This window comes from Pinus tabuliformis, chromosome 6 (assembly GCF_031772625.1).
Source record: "Pinus tabuliformis cultivar Carrire ecotype Pingquan chromosome 6, CPIR1, whole genome shotgun sequence".
Lineage (NCBI taxonomy): Eukaryota > Viridiplantae > Streptophyta > Pinopsida > Pinales > Pinaceae > Pinus > Pinus tabuliformis.
In genome coordinates this window covers 455,165,234-455,182,704 of record NC_142292.1, presented here as the reverse complement: position 1 = coordinate 455,182,704, position 17,471 = coordinate 455,165,234, and positions in this window count along the sequence as shown.

The window sequence follows — 17,471 nt, the reverse complement described above, 5'->3', positions numbered from 1 at the left end:
AGGAGTGGTGTTGTGGGCTGAAGTTGCTTCTATGTCAATTTCTGGAGGTTCTTCCACCTTTCCTTTGGGGGGAATTGAAGTGGAAGGTTGTCTGTTAGGTTGTTGTTTGTCTGATACATCTTCAACTATTGGATTATTTGGGTTAGGACCTGTTCTAGGAAGGGCTTGTACAGGGGGGTTCTTGACCTTAGTGCTTGGTATCTTTCTGCCTATTGAATTCAGGGACATCTATTCTTCTGCTCCTCAAATTGTATTTCTTGTGGACTTCGTAGATGGTTGTATCATATCCCGCCCTGAAATCAAATGATTCACCTGGTTGAGTTTGGAATTGATTAATAGTGTGAGCTTCTTTGTCCTCTTGGGTCAAGAATTTTTTTTTTTCGCTATTGAGACAGATTAAGTTGATTTGAGTATCTTCTATTGGTTCACTAGAGGTTGAAGCTTCAACATAATTTTCCTGGAATGGGGGTCTAATGTTTTGGTCAGGCCCAGTCTTTCCAGTATTAGGGTTCTGGTTTTTTCTGAAATTTGGATTTCTCCCAGTGTTGCTTGATTGACCATCCCAAGGGGATCTCCTCTCAAATGTTTCTACTCTATCACCAAGTCTATCCATTCCTTTTATAATAGCATCTAATTTCTGTTCAAATGCACAAGGTTCTTCTTTGAAAGGTGTCCTCCTTTCAGCTCTAGCTCGAGCTCGTTTAGAAATCAAGTTGGTCTCAACGCTGACAGCTATACTCTGCATGTCTTCTAAGCTTCGAGGAGCTCTTTCCCTAAGCTGGTATGCCATATCAGAGTCAAATGCATCAGGGAATTTGATCAAGGCCAAATCTGGAGGAAGTCTGAGATTTTGAGGAATAGCATTATATACATTATTAAATCTGGTACAGTAATCTTGAATAGTTTCTTACGGGCCTCTTTTCAAGTTTTCATATTCTGATAAAATGTGGAGAGGATCTTTCTTCTTTTCCCATCTGTTCAAGAAAGTATGATAAAGAGCTTCTGGGTCGTTGATAGTGTTTGCAGGGAGTGCTCTAAACCATGTTCTAACATCTCCAGTTAAAATTTGAACAAATACTTTCATTCTGACATCATCGTCATCAATCTCATAGTTTTCACAATAATCTGTCATTTTATTGGTATGTTGTTGAGTTGTGTAAGTGCTAGTACCGTCAAAATAGGTGATTTTTCTTTGATAATCTTGAGGCATAGCCCCTGGGTTTGCAGGTAATTGTAGGGGAGCATATCGGTTTGCCATGTGTGCAGATATAAGTGTGAAAGCTGGGAGAGTAGGGATGACAGTGGAAATGTATGCTATAGATGGAGGAGTGGGAAAGATGGTTTGAGATGCTGATGGTGAACTTGGAGAAGCTACAACAAAGGCAGAAAGGATTGGTGTTTTTCCAGAAGTAAGCTCAGATTGGAAAGGGTTGGGCATGTATTTGTCAGGGTATGAATTAGCAGAATTTTCTTAGCTCTCCTATCTTCTAAGGATCCTGGGAATACGATTAGGATTTTCAAACATAGGTGGTGGATTCAGATCAGGATTTGATCTGGTGTAACAGATCTTTTTCTTTGGAGCTAGCTTTTGAGTATGTTTTTGGTTTTTCTTGGAATATTTTAACAATACAACTTTAACAGTATCTTCTAAGAAGTTTTAAATGTAGGAGTTTTGAACTTTCCTAAAGACTTATTGAAAAAGAGGAACTGATCAAGTATTTGGAACTAGATGTTCAAAGCATAAATTAGACCGGAGATAGACTAAAGTAGCATTTATCTACTCCTGCAATTGCATAGCAAAAGCAGTTTCAAAGGCTACTAGACTAACTTCAGGCTCCAACTGAAATAAACAACAGTAACAAACAATTATTCAGGTCCCCAATGGATTCGCCAATGATGTTATAACTCAGGTTGTTCCCCAAAGTTGTAAGAAAGGGAATACGGTCGACGTAACTACAGACCAATATTTTAGATACAGATTCTAGCCAATCCGCATCCAGAGAGGGCTCTCTCTTTATGATTTAGCTTTGTTTTGAAAAGTGTTAGGCTAGTTATGAAGTAAAAAGGTTTTGTTTTGGTTTTGGATGGCAAGATTCAATAGAACAGTGAGGCAGACTGATTAGTTCAGTCCATTGGGCATGATGGAGTCAAAGGAAGTAGCTTCCTGGATTAGGTTTCTTAACAGAGGATGGTATCACGGAGAAAGGTACTCAAATATGGAACAATTTAAAGGCTGAAATCAGATGGAATGGAGTCAAATAGGTGAAGGGCAGTTAAGAATCCTTCATCATATTGACAGAGGGAAAATGGATGATTACCGACAAAGAGCAGTTAATAATTCTTTATCAAATAATCAACATGAAAGAATCAGGGGAAACATGAGAAATTAAGAATTCACTGTTTATGCTAATTATGAAGAAAACATGGAGAATAATAAAGACTGAACATAGAGTGCAGTTAAGAAAATTCTGAATTATTCTTTTTCTTTACTATTGAGATCATGAAACATAAATGATCTAATAAACGTAGAAACTGTAAACACAAGTTAGAAGGGACTTATTGATCCATAGGTTGATTCAAGAATTCTGCCACAGGTCCTCAACATCAATTCCTCATCCAGTAGGCCATACAACCGATGGTTCCAACAACCTTTTTTATTCCAAAGTTTCAGAATTACAACGAAAGCTAGGAATGCTCACCAACCGCCAATACTTTGTTTTGGGGGGTATTTATACAAAAATATCAAAATATCTGATGGAGATAATATCTAGTGATGACTAATCCCTTTTTTACAAAAGATAGAGACAAATAGTCTCATAAACAAGGAAAAAATAAATTGATGCTGCACTGGTTGTTCCATCTTTATCGGATGTACCAGAGGTAGGTTCTGCGAGTCGGTTTACAACTGTGTTCCACTGGCATTCTGTGCTGGTTGCTTCGTCATTACCAGACATTCTTTGATCTTGATCAAATATAATTTGACACGCTTGAGCCTCATTTATCTATGTTTATCTTTATCATGGAAAAAATAGACCAAAATGTACGTCTTACCCAAGAGGAATTTAAAAGATCCCCAACATGTCTTCCCACCATTGTTGCTCTGGCAATTTATGTCTCTGAAGTTTCCTCAAGGTTTCATTAGCTTCTGTATTTCTAATAAAATTAGGCTGGAGCTGAAACATATGTTTTTCCTCATGTTCAATATAAAATAAGTTCTCCAAATTATCATAGATACTTTGGCCTATGGGGAGTGCTTTTACTCCTGAAGCACTTGTTGATGCATGAACTTGATCAACAGCATATGTGTTTAACTTATGTACATAATCTGCGTGTTTCATAAGCCGGTCATTATTTCCTCAAAGACTTGGTAGCCCTTTATTCTGTAGAATTGTAAACCTTTCAATGAAAGAATTAATTTCTACTTGCATATCCTGGCATCTTTTTTCCAAATTTTGCATTAAAGTTCTCTTGGTTAGAACTTTTTTGATTTCCGAAATGGTGCCTGTCCTGTCTGGGATGCCAAGCTGTTCCAGCTATCCTCTATTTCTGTATTTCAAAAAATGTATGAGCCGATTGGCTTGATCAGGCATTTGTCCTAATAGAACTCTTTCTTTTTGAATTTCTCCACGTGCTACATTCACTAAGTCAACCTGCTCATAGATAGTTTGGATGGATGGCCAAACATTACTTAGGGATTGATTGATGTTGGTCCAAAGAATTCCTTTGATTTTTGCCAGAGGTTTATCCAAAGTGAGATCTTTCTCTAACGCTCTCACTTTATTTTCTAATGCTTTAACCTCTGTTATTTTCTCTCCAACACTTATTTTGGATTTATCATAGCTCTTTTCTATTTTTGCCAATTTTTCCTTTACTTCTTTCAGCTCTTATACTTGGAGTCTCACATCTTCCATGGCTTTTATCAATTCTTCTGTGCTCATACCTGTGCTGCTACCTGGAGCTGCTCTTGCTGATGTTCCTGTAATTACTTCTGCTGTGGCTGCTGGGATATTGGGAGCCAATGCTGGCTCAATTACTGAGGGGGCTGCAGTTGTGACTGTAGGAGTTATCTCAAGTGGCTGCGAGGTCGACTCTCCCTGCTTCTCTTTTAATGCTTTTTCAAGTCGCTGCTCTGTATCAGTTAATCTTTCATTAAGTTTCATGAGCAGGTCCATCATGTCTTCTTCTGATTTCTGCTCTATAACTTCTGCAATCTGAGGGTGCCTTGAAGGAGGTAGCTTTAGCTGTTTCCTCAGGGTAGCAATGTCCTCTTCCTTCTTTTTTATTAGTGCATTTATGTCTTTAGCATCTTTGGGGTCATGTCTCAGTTCCATGATAATCTCTTCTAAGGATTTGATTCTGTTATCCTTGGCCAGAGAAGAGGCTTTCTCCCAATGCAACTGAGTGGTTGTGTTGTCTAAGGAACTTTTTCACTGGTGGGCCAACATTGCTTTGTCAGCCAGTGTAGAATAGACCATTTCTCCAGTCTGTTTATGAAGTTCAGTTTGGTCCATTGGATGAATGTCTTTGGCTAGGACCTCCAAGTTTGTTCTAATGTAATCTACTGCTGACTGGGGTTGTTGTACCTTTGGCTTAAAATAACTCATTATCATTTTACCTTCTTTGACGTCATATGCAGACATTAATCTCTGCTGGTTTGAAGGGGCCATCTTCAAGTATTGATTTTACATTTGAATCTTCACAGGATCATTTTTAGCCTTAATTTCTATGAAAGTTTGTTTAAAGTCAGAGGGTTGTTTGCTTTGTGGTCTGGTAGATGATACTTCAACACTATGCTGCCTTTCTAGCTCCTGCCTATGTGAGCTAGTTGATGTATCCACCACTGGGGAACTCTGTTGGTTGACTACCCTCTCACCTCTTAGACTGTCTGTCATTTCTTCAATGATTTCCTCTTCTGAGAGAGGATTTAGCCTTTGTCTCTTTGCTCCCTGTTGTTCAGCAGGTCCACTGATAGGTGTGACCTCTTCTCTATCTCTCTTCTTGGTCCTTTCCTCATTTAGAGAAGTTTGTAATGCTAGGATTTCTGCTGCTTTAGATCGGGCTGGAGGAATTTGTACTTGTTCCTACTCTTTGGACCCCTCTGGATGATCAGTCATTATTGGTTGGTCTGTTGTTTCCACCTCTTTTCCCTTTGAAGTGCCTGTGACTGATGCGCTGGTTCTCTGCAGGCTGCTAAGAAGTTCCAGTAGAGGATGTCCCAACTCCTGATTGTTGAGGCCACTTGAAAGATACCTGTGAAAAAGAGTCTAGGTCAAGGGTTTTTTCAAGATCTTTCATAGATTTTTCCTTATTTTCCTATTCACTAATTTCCTCTATTAATGTCCCTTCTACCCTTTCTTCATGATTTGCATACTGTTCTATTTCTGGGATCCTATGATGTACATACACTGATAATCTGTTTCTTACCCTTCTGTCACTTATGAAACTACATGGGTCATATGGCACCCATTGAAAACTCTTCTTAAATTTAAGGTGGTTTTCTAAGATCTATTCTGCATCTTTCCAGGCATCCCTAGAATGGATAACATAAGGGCCTAACTGGTTTTTGATTCTTAGTTGAGCCTTCTTCTTTACATTACAAAAATGGGTTAAGTCTGCATTGGTAAGCTGCCTGAAATATTCTAATGCAAATAACCTCATGGGCACATATTTAGGCAACTTGAATGGGCATAGTTCACATCCATATATTCTGATTTCTGTGTGATTCTGGTAGAGGTACTAGTCACCTATCCTATATTGTTTGGAAAGCTGTAAAATCTTCTTCATATCACTAGTAATTCTAGGAGGAGGAACTCCTATCAACAGAGTGGAGGCTAGGTGTACAAATAAGTCAATGAATTCACTATAGGTGTAAGGGGAGTCACAATCATGGAAGATTGAGCTCCAAAAGATCACAGTCCTCCGATTTCCTTTTGATTCTAATTTCCTGATGGGAAATGGAAAGTTGTCTTGCTGATAATATAACAACACATGGTATATATAAGAAGTGTATTTGAAAACCCCTTCTCTATCCAAATTCAGGAGTTGGTCATGGATTTTGTTGGCTATAAAAGCAGCATAGTCATACTTGACAGCAGGGGGCTACCTTGGAGTAAAGATAGATAATAGAACCAGGGTGATATCATCCACATATTCACTGGATCTAAATCCCAAGATCAAGGATATCATGTCAAGAATGAGTTTTCCAGTCTCTGTAAAAAAGGCACGCAAATAAGGAGGAGGTCCTGTAGGTTGGTGAGTTGGTATCATGAACGTCGAGGCAATGCGAGTTATCTCTGAATTTGACAATTGAGAAGCTTTTTCAAGCAAAAATCCCATGGAGAGACGAGCAAGGGGCTTAGTGGAATGGAAATGTATCATCTCATTGATGGATTTAGCAATTATGAAAAAAAAGACAGTTTGGGAAGATGACGCAACTGCTCTATGGACAGGGTCATAGCTGGCACAGCATTGGTGAATGATATTTGGGAAAACATGGACTGAGGGAAGAAAGTACATGGGAAGGCTTGATTCCCATAGTCCAAAAATGTCAGAGTTGGTTAGATGACTATCCCTGAGTTGGCAGAAGGCCTGAAGATGGTTAATGTCACCAATTAAGTCTTTTATTTGGAAATATCTGTCGGCCAAGGGTAAATAATTCAAGTCTTTATGAGGTGCATTAATGGGTGCGACATTCAGGGCTATGGGGGCTTCCATGTTTGGTTCTTGTGTATTCAAAACAAGAATTTGGGCTTTCTGTGGAGAATTGGACTAAACAACAGGTTTCAGGGTCTTTATGGACTAAACAGACTGTTCTTGACTCGAATTTGGTTTTCACAGGTAGAACTTTCAGTGAAAAAGTGGAATTTACAGGGTTATTGGTAAAATGGATAAATACCTGGATTATGGAGGCAAATTGAGTAACCGTAGGTCGAATGATGGAGGGCAGAGTGCGCTGATGTAGTTTGCTCGGCCAGGTGGTGGTTGAATGCTGGTACAGTAGCTCCAGTCGCTTTTTTGCATGGGAGTGCGAACAAATAGAATCATAGTGAAAGCGATATTTCGTCGCTTTTTAACGAAATTTGGGTTGGCAGGTAATTTTTGGCATTTATTGGCAGATGACGTTAGCATGACGAGACATCTTGTAGCATAGCAGAGGGTATGGGATGGTGACGTGGCGGATGGTCAACGGGAAGGCGGTAAGTGGTTTTCCCCGGACCGCTTATGGGCTAGAGTGGTTTCAGACGGGAGGGTCGGGAGCAACGCGGGAATGTGACACGTGTTCGAGTACGGGTGGTAATACCGCCAGTTTCCCGGGTGGTAAAGTTTGGCGGATAGGTGGGTCACGATATAAATGTCAGCCGTCGGATGCGAGGGCCTAAATCGGATGGTTGGCACTCTGCGGAGATAGTGGAGGGCTAATGCGCGGGGCGCGCTCTAATAAACTTTAATAAATCATATCAAGGCTGTGTGTATTGGTTGGCGGGCTGATTTGATTAGGTTATTAATTGACCAAAGGTTAACTAATCCCTCATGTGCACGGGGAATGGTTATTATAAGGTTTCAAATAAACCTATAATTCCATGTAAAACAACGATATATGGCTATAGTTTAGCGGGGGCGGGAATTAAATAAGTTTTGGGGTTTTACATATATTAATATAATACGGGAAAGGGGAACAAGTATAGGGAGCTTATTGTTATAGACATTTTTTGGCACTGCAACCCCAATCATAAATTTCCATAAACCAAGGGCTCCTAAGTCCCTAAAAGTGTTGTTCCAACCCCTAAAAGAACAAGGTCGACTGATTACATCATCTCCCAGAAGTTCTCCATAAGAAACTACTCAGAACTAGTCAAAACTGGACCATCTCGACTGCTCCATGGTCAAAGTGCGATGCATCCCACCTAATGCACACGGGAGGTGCAATGCATACTGAAAAGCCCTTCTATAGGGTGCGATGGACGAGAATAGACAAGTGGCGGAGACAATTTGCGAGGTGGATGATCATGGAATCTTCCAGAAACTTCTCCTGTGACACTTGCCTCTCAGAGTCACTCAAGGATGAGTAAGAGATCAATGCGGTCTCCAAGTGGAATCAAGAATTATCAGAGAGAAGACACTAATCAAAAACCCAGAGTTGACTCACACCTCTGCAAATATCTGTATATAGATCTCTCATCCCAGAGATCCAGAGGTTGGAGGCTGGAATTTTGTATCTTGTAAGGAATTGCTGCCGGTTTCTTGGTGTAACATCGTAGTGTTGGGTGATATAAGCTTTTCATGAGGTGAAGAAGGGATTTCTTGCTGAGAGGATTATGTTGGGTCAGAACAATTGGTTGTAATCCTCTTTTCTATTCTTGATTATTAATAAAGTTATTCAAGTTCTCCTCCACATTCTTGTATGATTTATGATATATGCATTTGTGTGGTCAATATATATCTGGTCCTATATTGTTTATGATAGTAGATCTCTGTTCTTGGATAGTGTTATGCTGCTTTGATTCTATAGGTACTCTTTGAAGTTGGGTAAACAAGGAAGCAAGTGGCAAAGGTCTATCAGAAGGGAGAGGAATCAAGCATGGAACCAAGTGCAAGACAGAGGTTGGTCTCCATCTTTCCCCTCTTATTTACTTCTCATAAAGGAAAACGGAAGTGGTTTTAATTTGTTTGTTTCTAAGGTAGCTACCAGCCTTAGTGGGACTAGCAGCTCTGCATAAACACTAGATTTCCCGATAACAAAATGGCGACTCCGCTGGCGAGCGTATAGATTGTTTGTTTGTCTATATTTGTTTTCTTTATAAACTTACAGACGGAGCCTGAAGTCACGCTAGCTAGCCTTCGAACTGCATTTGCTATGCAAGTGCAAATTAGATCAATGTTGCTTCAATCTATCTCCGGGTTTGGTTTATGAACTGAACAATCGATTTACAAGCTCTCTAATTGCCCTTGTGGTGGCTCTAGTAACCTCTTTAGATCTACCCCTATGATTTATTTACTGATTACCACTTGCTCGGCCTAAATCCATGAACTATGCTACAAACTGTGATCAAGAACTGGATCAAAAGTCTCGCACTGTACCATCACACCCTCTCTTCAAGGATATCAGTATGCATTTCACTTCCCGTGTGTTGTAGGTGGGATGCATACTGGAATCCCTGTGTAACAGGTGCACTGATCAGAAAGGGCTAATTTTGCCTTCAGAATTTGGTTTTTTCACTCTTTTCAGCTCAATTCAGGAGTTTTGTTGTCTGTAATTGGTATACCTATGTTGGAAACCCCCTTCCTTGCCATTATTCCGCCTCCATTGTGCAAATAACTGTAAATGTTTTATGTATTGGGAGCCATTTTCAGTTCTCTTTTACAAAGAAGTAGCGTAATTAAACTGTCGTTTCTTGATTTGTAAGTGTCGCAAGTGTCGTTTTCAGTCAGAGAAGAGAATCTGATTGTTCTTGATAGTCGATTACACTGTTACTCTTGTATTTGATTTGAATTAATAGTTTTTCAAGTGTCAAAATCAAGTTTTCAATTCCAAATAACAAAGTGTCATCATTGTCTTCATTTTGTCTTGAAAAGAAACTTGTTAGTAATGTCGCTTTGAAAAATAATTCAGATTTGAGCTTAGCTTTCTTTCTATCATTCACACATTAAGAAGGCTGAAAACAAATACATGCATGTGCATTTGCATTTATATTGTTTGTTGGTTTGATTTAGGACAGTGTATATAGTGTGTGCTCTATGCTCTTTGTTGAAAGAATATCATCTCTCTTTCTTTAGTAGCTAGGATTTTCATTGCAAAAAGAAGATTAAACACTTGTTTATCATCTTAGATTGCATTTTAGGAATTGTATATCTACATCACGCAGTGAACCTGAAAGGCAAATTTCTTAAGCAAGATCAACTGTAAAATAAATTTAATGAATCTAAAAATGCTTTGGAACCTAACGCACAACATTTAGAAGTCTAGGCTAGAGATGTATTCCAGCGTCGTAAAGCCTGGTAACTGTTGTTTTCGTTGCTGGTTGGGTGATTCCTCCACTTTGAGACGATAAGTGCCAGTACGGACTTGTGCTCCCACGTACTGTCGAGTATATATTGGGAGACCACAATAGGCTTTATCCTTTATCCGTAGGAAGCCATGTCTTCCGCCCTATCGATCGCAATGCACTGAACACAGCATTCGGGAAGATTGACTGCCGTACCGTAAAAAGTATTCTACAGTTTTGCGATTGGTTTGGTAATCCCTCTGTCTAGATTTCCAGAGTAGTCTCTTTCATTCCTTTTCAGACTCCTTAAAGGAAAAGGTCCATCTGAGCACTTGTCACTTCAATCTCATTAAAAACCGAAGGCAACTAGGGTCATCTTTTGTTTTTTCTCGACTCTTAAAAATTGAAAAAACAAGTTGTGTCAAAGTGTCTAAAATTCATTTAATTCGGAAACATCTTTCCCCTTGATTTTAGTTGGTTGAGTAATCTGCAATCGTGGAAGAAAGTCAATTGAAACCCCGTCGTTCGCAGAGGCTTATGATTCAACTGTATTTGTCTCCAGAATCAAAACTGTTACGGATGAAGCGAACTCATTTAACCGGTTCCAAATCCCTTGGTAAAGTTAGAACAAGTGTTCTGACACCATCGGAGACTCCGATTACTTCAAACATTTCTGGTATCCCTGCCTTTACAGAAGAAGTTCCGCAACCACCAAAGGACAGTAGAGCTGATCCTAGTGTGAAGGTAAACACTTGTATTACTGAACCAGCTCCATCTACAACATCCTACTAGGAAGGCCCTGGATATATGCCATGGCTGCAATTGTGTCGACCTACTTTAGGAAGATTGCATTTCCCTTCCAAGGAGGAATTATAATCGTCGACAAACAAACATTTCTCACCAATAGTTCACAAATTATGGGAAGCATTCCAATGATCCATGGAAGCAATCATTCGCTTGAAAATATTGGAGTAGGCCTCCTAAAAGACCCTGCGTTAATGGGTACTTTTGCCCTACCGCCTACGAGTAATCTGGTGGAAGTGGCCACAGTGGAAACCAGCAATATGAAATCTTCTATATCTAATGGATTCGAAAGATTCCTAAACATTTTGTCAGCATGGATCATCGCCATTTTAGAAATATTGTAGCAATCAATTTTCTTGGCTTGGGGGGCAAACCCAAATCAACGCTCATCGAGTGTTTGGATAGATAGGTCTAAAGGATATGGCACCTCTTCAGATACTTGGTCACATGTACATTCTACAGACAAAGGAATCATTCAATCAATGATGAAAGGAGAGGCACCATGGGAAGATTACCACCATCACTCCCATCTTCCGGATTACCACGAAGATTATTCCAGCAACCTTAATCATCCTTCAGTTTTTGACTTTCTATCAAATACTATAAATACGCTGGATTCTAAGGACAGTTCTTATCTCGTGTCAACCTCATTAAAAAATGAAACAAGGATTCATGAGGATAGTTCTTTTTGTGTCAACCTCATTAAAAAATGAAACGACTCCCTTTCCAAATCGAGTCTTTGATTACGATCTCATAAAATCAAAGTCGAGTCTTTCGAAGATCTCGAAGGTAAACCTTCATTCCAACCACCGAGATGAATGCAATGAATCTTGGGGGGCATGCACCTCGATTTGCGTTATTATTCTGGGGGCATGCAAACTTATCATGAGCAATGTTACCATAGGGTTCAAGCTCGTTAAAAAATAAACCCGCCTCGAGAAACTTTAACGCGAAATTCAAGCTCGTTAAAAAATAAACATAAGCAATCAGCAAACGTTCCCCCAGAGTTTAAGCTCATTAAAAAATGAACCAATTTTCGGTAAATAACCATCGTGAATGCATTATCATCAGCCTTTGAAGCCTTGGTCATGTTCTCATCATCACCTCCACTCTGTATTGGCCGATCATTCGCCTCCATTTGATTGTTTACCTTTTTTGAGGAACAGCTATGAAGAGTGATCCTGTTAGCCATCCTTGTGACACTACCATGATTGGAAAATTCCAAACCTTACCTGGAATTAGCTGGTACCCAAATTTATCACTCGTTCCTCAAAAAACGAGTCTTCTTTAAGCTCTTTTCATCTGACTCGTAAAATATGAAAATATTTCCGAGCAATTGGCCTCTCTAGCTCGTTAAAGTGAACATAAGTTCTATCCCTCCTTTAGATTTTAATCTTTTTGGACCTGAGGGATTATTACACAAAAAGATCAAGCGCTTGTTTTGTTCGGCCCGTTAGAATTACCGAAAATTCATCCCTTTTGTATTATTTTATACTTTTTCAGACTTAAGGCATTATATAATGAAAAAGGATTGTTGGAGTTTTCTTTACGTCCCTTTTCAGACTCTCTAAAATTGAAAAGGACCGAGTTATCTTTGTCGTTAAACTCGTTAAAACCGAATAGCGACAAACTTGTCCATACATACAAGAACGAGTTTCACTATCGCTAGGCTTGTTAAAACATAGCGATGGGTTTGCCCGAAGGTCAAATTGTAGAACAAGCATATGTTATCCTCCTCAAGCTTGACAAAAATAAAGAGGTACTGGTCAGCAATGATTGGGGAAAATTGGGAAGAAAACTTGAAGAAACTTTATTGGTAGCAAGTCGCTCTTGAACATGACACTTTCACTCCGCATCCGAGTCAGGTTTGGTTGTTCCGTTCACTGGTCATATCACCATTGGTCCATCACACCATCCATATTTGGGGTTAACGCTACCAATCCATCATGTCAGTGTCGCCGATATGTTCAAGAGAAGTCGCTCAGAGAATTCACCTGTGTCTCATCCACTGCAATACATTTATGCTTCATTCTTTCATGACCGCCACCCTACACCTTATGTCATCAAATCGTTTTCATCTCCATTAAAATCATTTGCTCCGTTCCGTGTCATTGATGTGGGATTCACTAAGGCCCTCCTATGACGGATTGCTTCTTGTCGACATCAGCTCATTATCCAAGAAGTCGATCTAAGAACAACCCTTTCATGAGTACTTTGAAGCTTGCATGCCTCAATGGAAATTTTCTCACTTCTGGCGACAGGTTTACATCAATGGCCTTCGACCGAAAGATTTTGTGTGGTGTTCTACGTCAAGTCCCTTATTTACACCACGTGAATTATATTGTATTACCTTGAGGGTCATCATCGTTATCGATGATTCCTCTCGCGCCTATTAACAGCTTACATCATTGGTTGGTAATCAGGCAATGTCTTTCCATGTTCAACTCCAAAACATCTCTCACATGGATCGACTTGTACTTTGAGTAAAGATCGAATGAGATTGAAGACCCCGGATCTAGTTTCATCCATCCGGGCTACGATATATATTCAGGAAAATAAAGACATCAAATGTACATCATTATTGCACAGATAATCATCCAATCCAAGAGATGATGGCTCTACCAGAATCACCAGTCTGCATTCAGACGATTGTCTGTCTTATGTACATGAAAATGAATTTATAAAGCTGAGCATGGGAATGCCCGCCTCAGCTAGATCATGAAAATATAATGAAGATAATGTGTTGTATTGTATCTTATTACAGGTCGCCTTCCAGCTCAAAAAAACTTCGGATCCTCATGATAAAGCATTTCACCTGACATTAAAAGATTAACGACCTCATGCTTTAAGGGGCAACTATTATAGACATTTTTGGGCACTGAAACCCCAATCATAAATGTCCATAAACCAAGGGCTCCTAAGTCCCTAAAAGTGTTGTTCCAACCCCTAAAAGAACAAGGTCAGCTAATTACATCATCTCCCAAAAGTTCTCCATAAAAAACTACTCATAACTGGTCAAAACTGGACCATCTCACCTGCTCCATGGTCAAAGTGCGATGCATCCCACCTAATGCACATGGGAGGTGCGATGCATACTGAAAAGCCCTTCTATAGGGTGCGATGGACGAGAATATTGCGAGGTGGATGATCATGGAATCTTCCATAAACTTCTCCTGTGACACTTGCCTCTCAGAATCACCCAAGGATGAGTAAGAGATCAATGATGTATCCAAGTGGAATCAAGAACTATCAAAGAGAAGACACTAATCAAAAACCCAAAGCTAACTCACACCTCTGCAAATATCTATATATAGATCTCTCATCCTAGAGATCCAGAGGTTGGAGGCTGGAATTTTGTATCTTGAAAGGAAGTGTTGTTGGCTTCTTGGTGTAACATCACAGTGTTGGGTGATCTAAGCTTTTCATGAGGTGAAGAAGGGCTTTCTTGCTGAGAGGATGACACTGGGTCAGAATAATTGGTTGTAATCCTCTTTGCTATTCTTGATTATTAATAAAGCTATTCAAGTTTTCCTCCACATTCTTGTATGATTGATGATATATGCATTTGTGTGGTCAATATATATCTGGTCCTATATTGTTTATGATAGTTGATCTCTCTTCTTGGATAGTGTTATGCTGCTTTGATTCTACAGGTACTCTTTGAAGCTGGGTAAACAAGGAAGCAAGTGGCAAAGGTCTATCAGAAGGGAGAGGAATAAAGCAAGGAACCAAGCGCAAGACAGAGGTTGGTCTCCTTCTTTCCCCTCTTATTTACTTCTCATAAAGGAAAACAAAATTGGTTTTAATTTGTTTCTCTAAGGTAGCTACTAGCATTAGTGGGGCTAGCAGCTCTGCATAGACACTAGATTTCCCAATAACACTTATATATTAATGTTAATAGTTAATATGAGAAATGATATAAAAATAAGTGCTAAGTTATGAGTTTTGGAAACTTAGGCTTAAGGAAAAAAAAGTTTGTATGTGATTTTGTAATCTCCTAAGTAAAAAGGGTTTTACTTAGGCTTTTTATGAAATGAGATGGAGTGATTTGGGGATTTTGAGCAGGTCTCAATATCTCTGGGGGGAGATTAGTAAATGATTTGGGAAAAGGGTGGAGGGGAGTTAATCATGCCTCGCTTGATCTACTCCAAAATATTAAACTGCCCTGGTACCTATGATAGAAGTAAGTTTTAACATTCTGAGAGACAAAACCTATCACAAGTCTCTTTCTGCAACACCAAAACTGCCTACCCAGCCTACTGTACCTAATATTCTTTCTTCTTTTTCTTTGTGTGCATTTGGACTAGCAAACCCTTTTCCACTTTTGTTTTCTTTACAATGTAAGCATATCTTGATCTACACTTATTTCTTTCAAGGGCTCAGATTAGATTGTTGAGCTCCTTCGCTTCTCTACCTATCTAATTACCTACCAAGTTTAAATAGTTTGGACATATTTTTATTCTCTATTTCTGAAACAAGGAAATTCAAACATGAACTGGCCAAGGTTGAGTTGTTTGACCATTCATCAATTGTGGTAACAAAGTTTAACAAACTGCACATGATGCTTTATTTATAGCAAAATGAAATAGTAGTGGCATTTGGACTTGTACACTCTCCTGGTTCTTTTTTCTTTGGGGTTCATTTATTTTCATTTTTCTTTTGACCATTTATCTTTTTACCCTTTGATTTTTATTTTAGGGTATACCCTCTTTTCATTTTTTAATTATTTGAATTTTGCATAATATGGAAACCTTTACAACCAGAAAAGGTATGAACATATTGCAGAGCTAATCAAGTCGATCATTAATTATGACACCTATTGGTATAGGAGCATAACACCACCATCCAAGGAACTTGAAGGCCCTATGTTTATTAGATAAACAACAGTATCTATAACATCTTCCCAAAATTGTAAAGGCAATCCTACATACAATCTCATGCACCTTGCATGCTCCATGATTGTCATGTTCATCCTTTTTGACACACCATTTTCTTGTGGTGTTCCTGGAACTGTCTTCTCTCTACGAATTCCATTCTCTGAACAGTACCTATCAAACTCTTTGTTGCAATATTCACCTCCATTATCTAATCTGAGACACTTCGACCTTTTTCTTGTCTCATTTTCAACCAAAGTTTTCCATTTCTTGAAAGTATCAAATACATTAGATTTATTTCGAATACAAGAAATCTAGGTTTCTCTGGTTGCATCATCAATAAAAGTAACATAATAACGAGAGCCACCCAAGAGATGATACCTAAGCAGGTCCCTATACATATGTATGCACAAGCTCTAATTTTTCGCTCTTCTTTTCTTTCCCAACTCTAAGGAATCTTACTCTCTTCTGTTTCCCATTAACAAAATTCTCACAAAATTTTAAATCAACATGCTTAAAACTTGGCAACAAATTTCTTGAGTGAAGAATCTGCATCCCCTTCTCACTCATGTGCCTGAGCCTATGATGCCACAATGCTGTATCTTCTCCTGTAGAGGTTAAAACATTAACAAATTAGAAATACCATATGCAAAAATACAATGTACCAACCTTTCCTCCTTTCGCTATTACCAGGGATCCTTTAGTGACCTTCCAAGTTTTATCTGTGAAAGTAGTTACATAACCTTCACCTCCCAACTGCCCTGTTGAAATCAAATTTTTCTTCAGATCTGGAACATGCCTTACCTCCTTCAATGGCCACTGATTTTTATTTTGCTGTTTTATGAAAATTGTACCCATTCCAATGATTTTACAGGGTTTATCATCACCCAATCGAACCTGTCCAAAATCTCCTTGAACATAATCATGAAAATGTTTCCTATCAGGTGTGGCATGGAATGGGGCCCTTGAATCTACCAGCCAGGCATCAATAATATTTTCTAATGAAAGAATCAAAGCATCTTGCAACACATCACCTGTTACATTCGCTTCATGATTGTTTTCTTGTTGCGCGTCTCCTTCTTTTCCCTTTCGAGACTTGCAGTCTTCCTTCAGGTGTCCTTTCTTCCTGCATTTCCATCACACTATCCCCGATTTGGACTTGGATCTACCTTTTCTTGACTTACTGTGATATCCTGAGCTCTTTCCTCTTTCCATTTTTCTTCCCCTAGTCTATGTAGTCAAAGAATTACCTGATGTCTCACCGGAGCTTTTCCGTCGCATTTCCTTGCTAAGAATTGCATCGACAACATCATCAAACTTTAAAGTACTAGATCCAAAGACAGAATTACTAATGGCCATAACTAAACCATTCTAACTTTTTGGCAATGAGCACAGAAATAATAGAGCCCTAACTTCATCATCAAAATTTACCCCTATAGAATTTAACTGAGTTGTAACTGTATTAAAATCATTTAAATGGTCTGCAACAGATCCACCTTCTGACATCTTCATATTAAATAAACACTTCATAAGAAATACCTTATTTGAGGCTGAGGGTTTTTCATATAGTTTGGCCAATGCCGACATTAAACCCTCTGTTGTCGTTTCCTTTGAAATATTAAATGCTACTTGTTATCACTCAGGTTGTCCCTTGGCTCCTTAAGGGATACGACCGAGGTAACCACAAACCAATCTTTGGGCTGCAGGTCCTAGCCTACCTGCAGTCAGAGAGGGCTCTCTCTTTATGATTTAACTTTGTTTTAGGTTGATTTTAGGCTAGTTATGGTGTACATGGGTTTTGTTTTGATTT